Source organism: Phaenicophaeus curvirostris, chromosome 2 (assembly GCF_032191515.1).
Source record: "Phaenicophaeus curvirostris isolate KB17595 chromosome 2, BPBGC_Pcur_1.0, whole genome shotgun sequence".
NCBI classification, from domain to species: domain Eukaryota; kingdom Metazoa; phylum Chordata; class Aves; order Cuculiformes; family Cuculidae; genus Phaenicophaeus; species Phaenicophaeus curvirostris.
This window is the reverse complement of record NC_091393.1, coordinates 111684639-111695577: the sequence shown is the minus strand read 5'-3', so window position 1 is coordinate 111695577 and position 10939 is coordinate 111684639.

Sequence of the window (10939 nt, the reverse complement as noted above, 5' to 3'; positions counted from 1 at the left end):
CATCCCCCACAGAAGTTAAATCCTTAACTCTTAATAAACCATTGCAGAAATGGAGTATGGCACAGGAATGACTGGGTTTGTTCTGTTGGCTACAAATTCTTTTGAAAGGGAAAAGTTGCAGTATATATAGGCAATAGATTTATTCTGGTCCTATAAGAATTGTCCAAGTTAGAAGCCCTGTGTCTAAGTCCCTCAGATCTTCGGTTCAGCTAGTTTAATCTAATTATTAATCACCACCAGAAAGGAATGTCAAAAAAGTACCACTTCAAGCAGGGGAAAAAAAAATCCTCTGTTTTTGTTGTCATTTCCCTCACCATAATAGCTTCTGAGCAGTACAAAAACATTGGTCAAAAAGGTCTTGATATTCTAGAACAGATTTTGTTTGGTTTCTACTTTTTTTCTTTCTGTGAGTTACAGCATTTTGGCAGGAGGTTTTGGGGCATCTGGGTAAAACAAAGTATGCTCAGTGGAGGTTACATATTCAGCAAATTCTTGCTAACTCAAGTATATGTCTCCTGAGCATGTGTAAACAGATTTTCCAAAGTCTAAGGGCTTGGCAAATATAAGTTGATTTTAAGAAGTACGGCAAAAGGTACTTTAAATTATTAATGTGAGCCAAACAATATATTGTTCCCAAGCTGCCTTCTGGAGGCAGATGAACAAATTTTGCTGAAATATCTTTTCTCAGTCCAGATTTAATTTAAAATAATAATAATAAAAAATTGCAAAGAATTAAAGTTTGGCAAAGTGGAAAATATTAGTCAGCTTAAAATATAGCTATTAATACATATTCTGCCAACAACGTGTTCGTTCCAAAATGGGAGAGCTCTTTGGAGCTGAATAAAAAGCTGTGGAATAACTGGTAGCCACATTCTTGGGTTTTATTTAGTGCCAAGAAAAAGACTCTAAAATGCAGACCATGCGCTACATATGATTCTGACGAAATGCAATAAAGGTAAGTAGTCAATTAAGTTATAGTACAAAAACATAGATAAAATGAATCCTTTAGAAGATTTGGACTCCATTTTTATAATATTTCCCAGTACAGACAGGTAGTCCCCTTTTTCTTAAACTAACCAAACAATCAAATAAATAAACAAGCAAACACAATTTCTCAAACTACCTAAAATGGCACAACCTCATATTTGAGTCTTGATCTGGGGTTCCAGGGCAGGATCAAATGTTATTTTCCCCAGCAAATAAGCTACCCAATTCACTGTTGAGTGTCTACAGATTAAGTAATTTATTCAGTTAGCACAGAGCAGTAATGATTTGCTAGCTTAGGATCCTCTCCATCTTCCACTAAATCTTAGAGGTGCTCCAAACCTCCATTTCTCTGCAGCTGCCAGGGGATCTCTCACTCCAAAGTACCCTCGCTGTGCTGAGATAGTAGTTCCTCATCCCATGATGAGGCATTAGTACCTCCAGGACACTTAATTCTGGCTTTTGTAACTGTTTGCAATGCAGTGGTGGCTCTCACTTTTTGAGGATGCAAGTTGAGTGCCAGGTAACGTGTATGTAAAGAGTAACAACATTAGAAAGTTTCTGGTACTCCACCTTATCAGTGTGGCCATGTCCTTTCAATTAAGAGCGAGACTGAAAATCATTCTCACTTTTACTATTTGATTTATAGTCTTATTGCATGACCTTATAGAGAATGAATGAAAAAACATCTAAGGACTTTTAAAGTGTGTTTTTCACGTAGCCAGTGCTGAAATGTTAATTATATGAAGTTTTTAGTTTCAAATTTCCTGCTAGTGACTTTCCTACTATTTAGGCCTGGTTTGGCCTTTTATTTTGTATTTTTTAAAAGGTTGCAACATACTTAAAGAAAAGACAAAAAAAGGAAAAAAAAATATTATAAAGGAGTAAGTGTATAAAATATGGTATGTGTGATACAAATAATGAAAATTAGATGAGTGATTATGGTTTCCCTAGGAACAAATGTAGAGTAGACTTAGAAAACACAAACAAATCTGTTGAGGAAGGCATATACATTGGAACAGTTTGATCACATTTAGAAGAAAAGAATGTGCACACTGGATAACTAATGTAGAATTCTGCCTTTGGCTGTTTTTTTGTGTATTTTTTTTTCTTTTTTCCCCATTGTTTTTTAAATGTAGATAGATGACATTGATGGAATATAAGTGTGAAAGGAAGGTAAACTGTTGAAGTGTCCGAGCACAGCTGGATGCAAGTCTGCAAGGCTGTGGTTATGTTAACTATACTGAAAGAATGATCTTGCAGCTGGTGCTAATGAGATTAGAAACTAAAACTTTCATAAAACTGTCCATAAGAAATGCTCTTGTATCATGTGACATACAGTACAAGCCATACTGCTTGTGCTTATATTGCCTAGATGGTAAAGTCCAAATTAGGAGGTGCTTCATTTTCCGATGCTTACGTATTTTACTGCCGATGGCCACTGGAATAATCCTTTACTTCTGTTTGCTATAAAGCTTAATTTGAATAGTTTGCTTATGCCAGTATCAAGGTTTTTTTGGCAGAAGATTCTGCATTCAGGTCTCTGGAGACACCTTTGCCTATGCGATCTCAGTCATTAACAAATCAGGGTGGATATGGAGCAAGAGCAAGATGGAGCAACATTAATTTATTGTTAATGATATCTCAATCATTTAGCAAAGGTAGCCTCTGATCCTTTGGCATATCTCCCCTTTCCCAACATGCCCAGTAACATCTATTCAGTATTTACTCCTGAAAAAAATTAAGGAGATAACAAGGTGGTTTTATGTGACTTTTTGCTATACATCTTCCTAATCTCCAGACAATGAAATATATCATCTGAGTTTTCCATTGCAACAGTAACATTTTTTCTAACAGGGTGTTTTACTCCTCCATAACACCGAGATGATCAGAGTCCTGGCAGGACAGTGGTCTGTCCAAGTGCCAGCAGAGAAGCCTGATAGCAGAGTCAAAACTTCTAGTCTAATGGATGATGGTGGTGCCAGCACATGTGTCTTCTGGGAGATAGGAATGTCAATCTCATACTGCAGCAGGATTTCTTTCCCTTTACAACAGCTGTGAGGAGCTGCAGTGGTGGCACTGATTCCAGCTGCTGCCGCCCAGCTAAATGCCAAGACAGATAAACTGTGGGATGTTCTAAGCAGCTCCTCCATGAGGTAGTAAGATAAACACAAGAAACATAAGGAGATATTAAACAGTCAATGATAATCCATTTTCAGGAAACAGCATTTCTCCAGCAAAAGAGACTGAACTTTATCAAAGGGAAAACTACTTCTGGAGGATTTGCCAAAGTAAATCTCTTTGATGCAAATGGTTTAAGCAAAGACATTCACCTTAATCTACTGTGCAGTGATCTGGTCTTCTGATACAGAGAATAATTATGGGTGTTTTCAGAATTGCTGTGGTCTGCAAATCCTCCAAACCTAAAATAAGTACTTCTGGTGTTCCCACTTCACCACTCTGATCTTGAAGTCAACTACATTTCTCTTGAATTTAATAATACCTAATGCATTTAGACTTTGATACTTGAAAGGACTTCACTGCTTTGTGAAGGACAGATTAAAAAAATGCAAGTCCTCACTGACAAATTTCTTTCAGCTTTACAGTTTTCTTGTTGTGCCTGTGCTAAAAGGGATGACATCTAATAAAATGAATGACCCACAAATAACTTGCCCAAAGAATTGTATGAAATTGAGAGGACAAGATGAGTGTTTAGCTGTTGAAATTAGTATTTTCATACAGGTTGATCTTTGTGCCAGTTTGCCACCACAGACATTTTCAGTTTAGTTTATTTGTGTTGCAGTAGTAGCAACAATGTAGTTAAATACAGCCTCTGAAAACAGGATCTCTGCCTGTTTCATTTGTATTCTACTGTTCTTTCATTAAACATTTCTTCATCTTTGCAGAGCCAACTTCTTACAATAATAAATCAGAGACACCTAAGGTTCTTGCCAAGTCAAATATCTACAGTTTCTGGCAATTATGTAATTTCCAGATTTGCTACAATGGCTCTTGCTGATAAGTCAATTGTCATAAAAAGAAATTTTCCAGACCAATCCTTATTAGGGTGTCCTTCACTGATCTGTGTAAAATAATCCCCCTCCTGCCCCACTCTCTTTTAGAAAAGAGAAACATAATTACAGTTTTTTCCCTTGCTTTGAATGACTCTTCATCATAACAATTTATATCTGGAAAATGTCACAAGAAAATGTGAAAAGGTAAGTTTAAACCAAAGAAATCAAGCACTGCTGTTATTAATAGAACAGCTCAAAAATGTTTCCCATGATGTGTTATAATGGCTCTGTCTTATAATAAAATTTAACAGTGATGTGTTTCCCTTGTTCTCAGGTTGATTTTGTAGTAGAAGTCCAGACAAAAGTAATTTGTAGCAAAGGTCCCTGATCCAATGTCTGTACACAGAAAGGACTCAAAGGACTTCGTGCCCATTTAAAAGCCCTTTAAAATGATTAATGTTTAAAAGCATTAGGAATTATCAAGTATTTCACACTGACAAAACAGAGGATTTGTTATGAGATTGGCCCAAATTTTCCTTCCTTAGTACTTAGTATAATATCACGTAAACACTAATTGTAAGCACCCATTCAGAGTGGGAATGAAGTAAGAGCAGATTAAAAAAAAAGCTCTGCATTTTTTTCCCCATATTTGATTTTTTTGCATGTAGTTATTTTATATTTAAAACGTTGCTTGCAATCCTCGTTGTTACCTTTACTGCAAAGTATTCTCCGAGTCCTTCATCATTTTGATGGCAAACGAGGAAGAGCAAAGTGAAATCCCAGGATTTAGCTGCAAGTTCCCAATTTCTGGTTGTACGTGGAGGTGATTCTGGCACCAACTATGAAAAAGAAGCCTGTCCCTTTCTGCACCTAAAACCTAATGATTTATTTTCTAGCTTTCCCGTTTTTTTCTTGAGTAAAAAGGCAAAGCAGGGATATATGGAAATGGGGCCTGTCCCGGGTAGCAGAGTTAACCAATCATATTCTCCATGGTTCTCTTTGAAATAGAGTCCTAAAATGTTATTGTTGAAGCAGAATTGTGTAATATTAACACAAAAACAGGTAAATGCAAACTCTATGTCTTTCAGACTAGTCAGAAAAACTCCCCTTTTATTACAATTTGCATTCCTTGCAACTCCCATGTTTGCCTCTGATGGCATTTTGGCCTCCTCAGTGCTAGTTATGTCCACACAGCAAAGCAGAGGTATCACTTGCAGAAAGCCCAGACACAGCAGTTCATTCATCCACATGGCTATGCGAACATCCCCATAAGACATGCTCAGGGCATCACTCACTTCACCTCTGAAAAGCTCCCTCTTCTAGCAGCAGCCAGCACTCAGAGAGCTGGCAGTGCGCCTTCCAGGCATCTGCTGGCTGCCGCCTCTGCTTGAACTGCCATGTAGGAACACCCAGAACCCAATCCAAAACCCGTTGACAGCTCAGAATATATCGAATTATAATAGCTATTACATATATTCAACGACAGTATGTTTACACAACTTTATTAGGTCATATGCTTATTTTATGCAGAGGGCTGCTAGCTGTTAGCAAATGCGCGAAACTGCTGATCTTTCATGGAAGATCACAGATCTTTTTTCCAGTTGCAAGAAGTTTGAAACACACACAGGAAACTGAATTGTCTACCATCTCAGAAATATTGTGAGGGTCATTACATGGAGGAGACCAATTAATCTTGCACAAGACACAGCCAGCCTGTGAAATATCACAGAACAAAAAAATGGACCTCTATATGTCTGTTTATCCATTAAAGTATTATTTTCCAGTTTCTGTCTCTGCAAAACATTGTTTTTTCCTCCATGCGTGTCATGCCTTGATACTGTGCATATAACTCAATAACAGTTCTGAAGGTTGGCAGGTTTCCAGCTGCCCTAATGTCATCTTTATGAAATTTGAAAACATTGGGGTTGTACATATTATCTTTTGAAGTGATGATGTGATTCATTATCCTACAGCTCTCATTAGCCACAAGGGGCTAAGAAATTTATATCACGTGCAAACTCAACTGTTTAGTGGTTTGTCCAGGGGCAATGCTAGGGTCAAAATGAAAAATGCTGAATCTCTCTCTTCCATCTTTCATGCTCTCTGCCCTTTCTTGATTAGCAAGTTCTCTGTAATAAATAAATAAATAATTTTTGCTCTTAGGAACTTACAGAACTTAAGGAAGTCCCTAAGAACTCTCTTTTGCCCCTACAAACTTAAGGAAATGTCTCAGCCAATAGAAAAAAATCACAGTGTTCATTCAAGCATGGTGGAATTCATTACATTCTTAAGATTTTAGGAAGTATGTGAAATAATTCCATTGAAGACTTCTATAATACCAATGCCAACAAAATATTGAACACCATGAAGCTTAGCTATATGTTCTAAATGAGGGCTTAGTGAGCTCTCATGGGGGCTGGCAGTAAAGGCAAAGGTGGTTCTCTGCTGACTAATCCCCCACCCTCCAGTTTTTCAGGGGCTTGTCTCTGAAGCCTGTCTCTTCTTCAGAGGCTAGCAGCTGCTATACCCATGTCAGTAAGTCATTGACTGCTGGCTGGGTGTCCTGGAAGCCTTTTCCAGCAAAAATTGCCTTTCTTCCCACTATTGTTAGGATGCTGGGCTGGACAGGTAGGTTCACGCTAGTAAATAATACCAGGCTGGGGAAGGATTCAGGCACCATCCCATGATAACCTGTAGTGCTTTGCTGTCAGCACACTCCTGGGTGTGACGGAGCCATGCCAGGCAGGGCTCTTCTCAGCCATATCCAGACCTGTTGTGGGATTTCATGTGGCAGATGTGGCTTTCAGTAAACTATTTCAACACAGCCGCTCTGCCTTTGGAGAGAAGAACTGCTACCTTTGTGGACATGAATTGTGCCCTCCCAGCTGTCCTCTGAATACAAGAATATCCCCCAAACTGTTTTTTGTTTTAGATATGCCATGAAATCCCATTGAAGGCTAATCGCCTTTGTTGTAGCATCATGATTGGGAAAGAGAGGAGCGTGCCCCGCTAGGGGAAAGGAATACAGTATGTGGTCCCTCTTCAGCCCGGCCCACATCCAAGTGGTGAAGCAGAGAAGGAATTTAAGGAGTCTTATCTGCTCTGAGACAACAGCTGAGGCAGGAACAACGAGGTCACAAAGGGACTCGGAATAGGACACAAAATTATCAAACTGAATACAGGAAGTCTGTTAATATCTAAAAATTCTGGCATTGTTTGGGACAGGAGATAAATATTTAAGACATTTCCATGGTATTAGTGCATCTCCTATCAGTATATTAAAGTATTAAAATATGGATTATAGCTAACATTAAAATTGCCCGCAGGGGACACAAGAGACCCTTTGCACTTCGGTGAATTACAGGAATGCTTCCAGTGAAGTAGATTCATTGATACAAATAGGGGGAAATCTACTCTTAAATTTATAGCTAACACCATAATACAAGCTAGATCTGAGGGATTTTTTTCTGTGTCTCTGTGTAAAACTATATATCTGCAGTTATCCTAGCAGGCAAAAACATTGGTTTTGCAGAACAGTTATCTTTTGGGTCTGTGGAACTGACATAAAGTATCTCAGCAAAAGCAGTCTTATAGTTGCAGTAGAGCCAATATCTTACAGCTGTGACTGTGCTAGGAGAACTGCCATCAGTATGGTAGTAAAAAAGAAACAGGCAGGAAATAGGTTTCACGTTCTGGCCAAATGTAACAGTATGGAAAAATATTTATGTCCTGAATCAGGACAAAGAAGTCAAATCTAAGACCATCATGGGCTGTAAATCCAGAAAGTATGGTTTTGGTTCAGGTCAGCTGTAACATTTTATTTTGGCAATTTGGGAACATTTTGGTTATTTTCAATATATACTCTGTGATTTTAGTTGCTTATCATTCTCCATGAAAAGTAATTCTGAGCCATCGAATGGTCATGTCTGGAGACAAAGTTTCAGTTATATCAAAAAACTTTTGCAAATATTTTCCAATCCATTCCCCAAATCAACATTTCACCTCGAAAAAATATTGTATGAAGTAATCAATATGTTGCAATTTGAAAAGTAAGGCAAAAATGCGCCTGATCAACTCATTGATATATCTGTTATAACAGCAATTTTTCCCTGGTAAATGAGGCTTGGAACAATTCATATAAATTACATGCATGTATGTGGATGCTGCAGAACTGACAGTGATAGTGTTATATGTTTTGATAGTTTTTTTACACAGAATTACACACAGAATCACCAGGTTGAAAAAGACCCACCGGATCATCGAGTCCAACCATTCCTATCAATCACTAAACCATGTTCCTCACCACCTCATCCACCCGTCTTTTAAACACCTCCAGGGCTGGTGACTCAACTACCTCCCGGGCTGATGACTCAACCACCTCCCTGGGCAGCCTGTTCCAGTGCCCAATGACCCTTTCTGTGAAAAATTTTTTCCTAATGTCCAGCCTAAATCTCCCCTGGCGGAGCTTGAGGCCATTTCCTCTTGTTCTCTCCCCTGTCACTTGGGAGAAGAGGCCAGCACCCTCCTCTCCACAACCTCCTTTCAGGTAGTTGTAGAGAGCAATGAGGTCTCTCCTCAGCCTCCTCTTCTCCAGACTAAACAACTCCAGCTTTCTCAGCCGCCTCTCGTACGACTTGTTCTCCAGCCCATTCATCAGCTTCGTTGCTCTTCTCTGGACTCGCTGCAGAGCCTCAACATCCTTCTTGTGGTCAGGGGCCCAGAACTGAACACAGGATTCAAGGACCGGTCTCACCAGTGCCGAGTACAAAGGGAGAATAACCTCCCTGGACCTGCTGCTCACGCCATTTCTGATGCAAACCAAGATGTCATTGGCCTTCTTGGCCACCTGGGCACACTGCTGGCTCATGTTCAGTCGGCTGTCAACCAACACCCCCAGGTCCTTCTCCTCCAGGCAGTTTTATAACCTTTGTCTTTATTTGCAGGAATTGATTGTTATTTTTCATTTTCTGAAAACATTGGGGATTCCTTTTGCCACAATCACTGACATCAGTGAGCAGCACTGTTCCCACTACTTAATAATGATATTGGATTTGCTTTAGATTTGAACAGGGCAATTTTGGTATCCTAAATACTAAAAGGAGGAATTTAAGGAGGTAGGGCAGAGGTATACTGGGAAGAAATAATAGAATGAGAATTGTAAATTTTTTTTGCAAATTGTATCCCCTTTTTGTTGCTTGCCACATATAAGAAAATTACATCTGAGGAGGCATTTTGGCAGAACTTTCTGATATATTTATTCATTTTGCTCTGGAGGATGACATATTCTTTCATCAATATGCATGCAGAATACCCACAAATCTGCATGCAAGACATTTGTCGATCTTCACAGCAGAATTAATATTAGCTGAACAAAGTGACATGTAATTGATAGAAGATAAATGATTAACAAATATGATAACAAAGGCTCAGTCTGTGATAACAAAGGCTAACTCTGAACACATTAAACTGATCTTCTTAGGTTTCCTCCATGGTTGGCAGAGAGCAGTATGTTCTTCAAGAGGATGATTCAAAGTAGAATCTTCCCATAGGGGCTCTTCGGCTGAGCCAACAGGATAGGACTGACAGGTCCCATAGCGAAATCTTGCAGACTCAGTTCATGCAGCCCTATGGCCTCATTCCAGCTCTGGGAGGGGAGTAGTAAGGGTTGTGTTTCATTCGCTTGTGCATCAGGATTTCCTTCCAAAGGAAATGCAGGTCCACAGATAGAGAGAATATCATATATCATTTCAGTTTATTCCCTGAAGGGCATAATCATGGGGCAAACTGCAAAACAGTTCTTCCCTGCTGTATAGAGGCACCTGGGGTGCGCCTCCTGGGATCAGGATTGCAAGGGGCACCATGGAGTGTCCACATAGTATTGCAGTGTAGCCTCTTGCCCTCCAGGACCTCCAGCTCCCTCAGTCAGTTACAGATGAAGTGTAGGGTGAATAACTACTTACTTCTGAAGTTATGTTCTGGAATATTTCTCCCTCTAAACCCTGAAAAACATAACCTGTGAACCAGTTATTGTTTCTTTATGATCTGGAATGAAATCCAAGCATTGGATTGAGAAAAAACCTGCCTCTTAATTCTGAAAATGCACGTCCCCTAAAATATGTTATCTCCTGAAAATGAATTATGGAATTATTTGCTGATATTTTTAAAAGACCAGCTATAACAATGACTACATCTAAATAAATGTTCTCTGGAGAATGCAGATATTTAAAACCATTACCAAATCAGTGCTGATGAAACTCTTTTGCTTGATCTGGAAATACAAGACCTCCTCCTTGGTAGCTATCTGTGAAATGCTTGTTTTTATACATGCATTAGTAGAGTTTCTGGACTATTACTTAAACAGTGTCATTATTCAGCTTAGCTTACCCCTATCAGAATTTTCACCGGATGGTTCTTTGCTGCTGTGTTGTAACAGCTAGAAGCAAATGACTTTGCGAAAATGAAGAGAGAATCTTGAGACCATTATATTTTCTTATTCCAAATGTTATTTTATATACCTATAGAAATTACATGTTAGCTAAACCATCTGCTAAAGTCATGCACAAGCTGTTATTTAACAGGGTCTGCAAATGATCAGATACAGCCTCACAAGCAGGTCACTCACAGCAAATTACAAATGCGTTTCAAATAGGATAATTTGACCAGCTGAAAGACAGATAGAAATACTTTCTGAGGAGAAAAACACTAGAAATTGCTTGCCTGTTACTAGGTTTTAGGTTTGAAAGTATCTCTAGAAAGAGACTGGTGTCCAAACCACAAAATACAGAACTGAATTTTAAAATCCTTGAATTTGGGGAATCTGGTCTGAAGCTTTAGTTCTGCTCATTGTTGAAGGGAATCTCATTTGTGAAATTTAGAGCTGCATCTGGGTTTGGCTTGGAAATGTGGGGTTATTTGCTGCCAAGAATCATGATTCAGTCCCC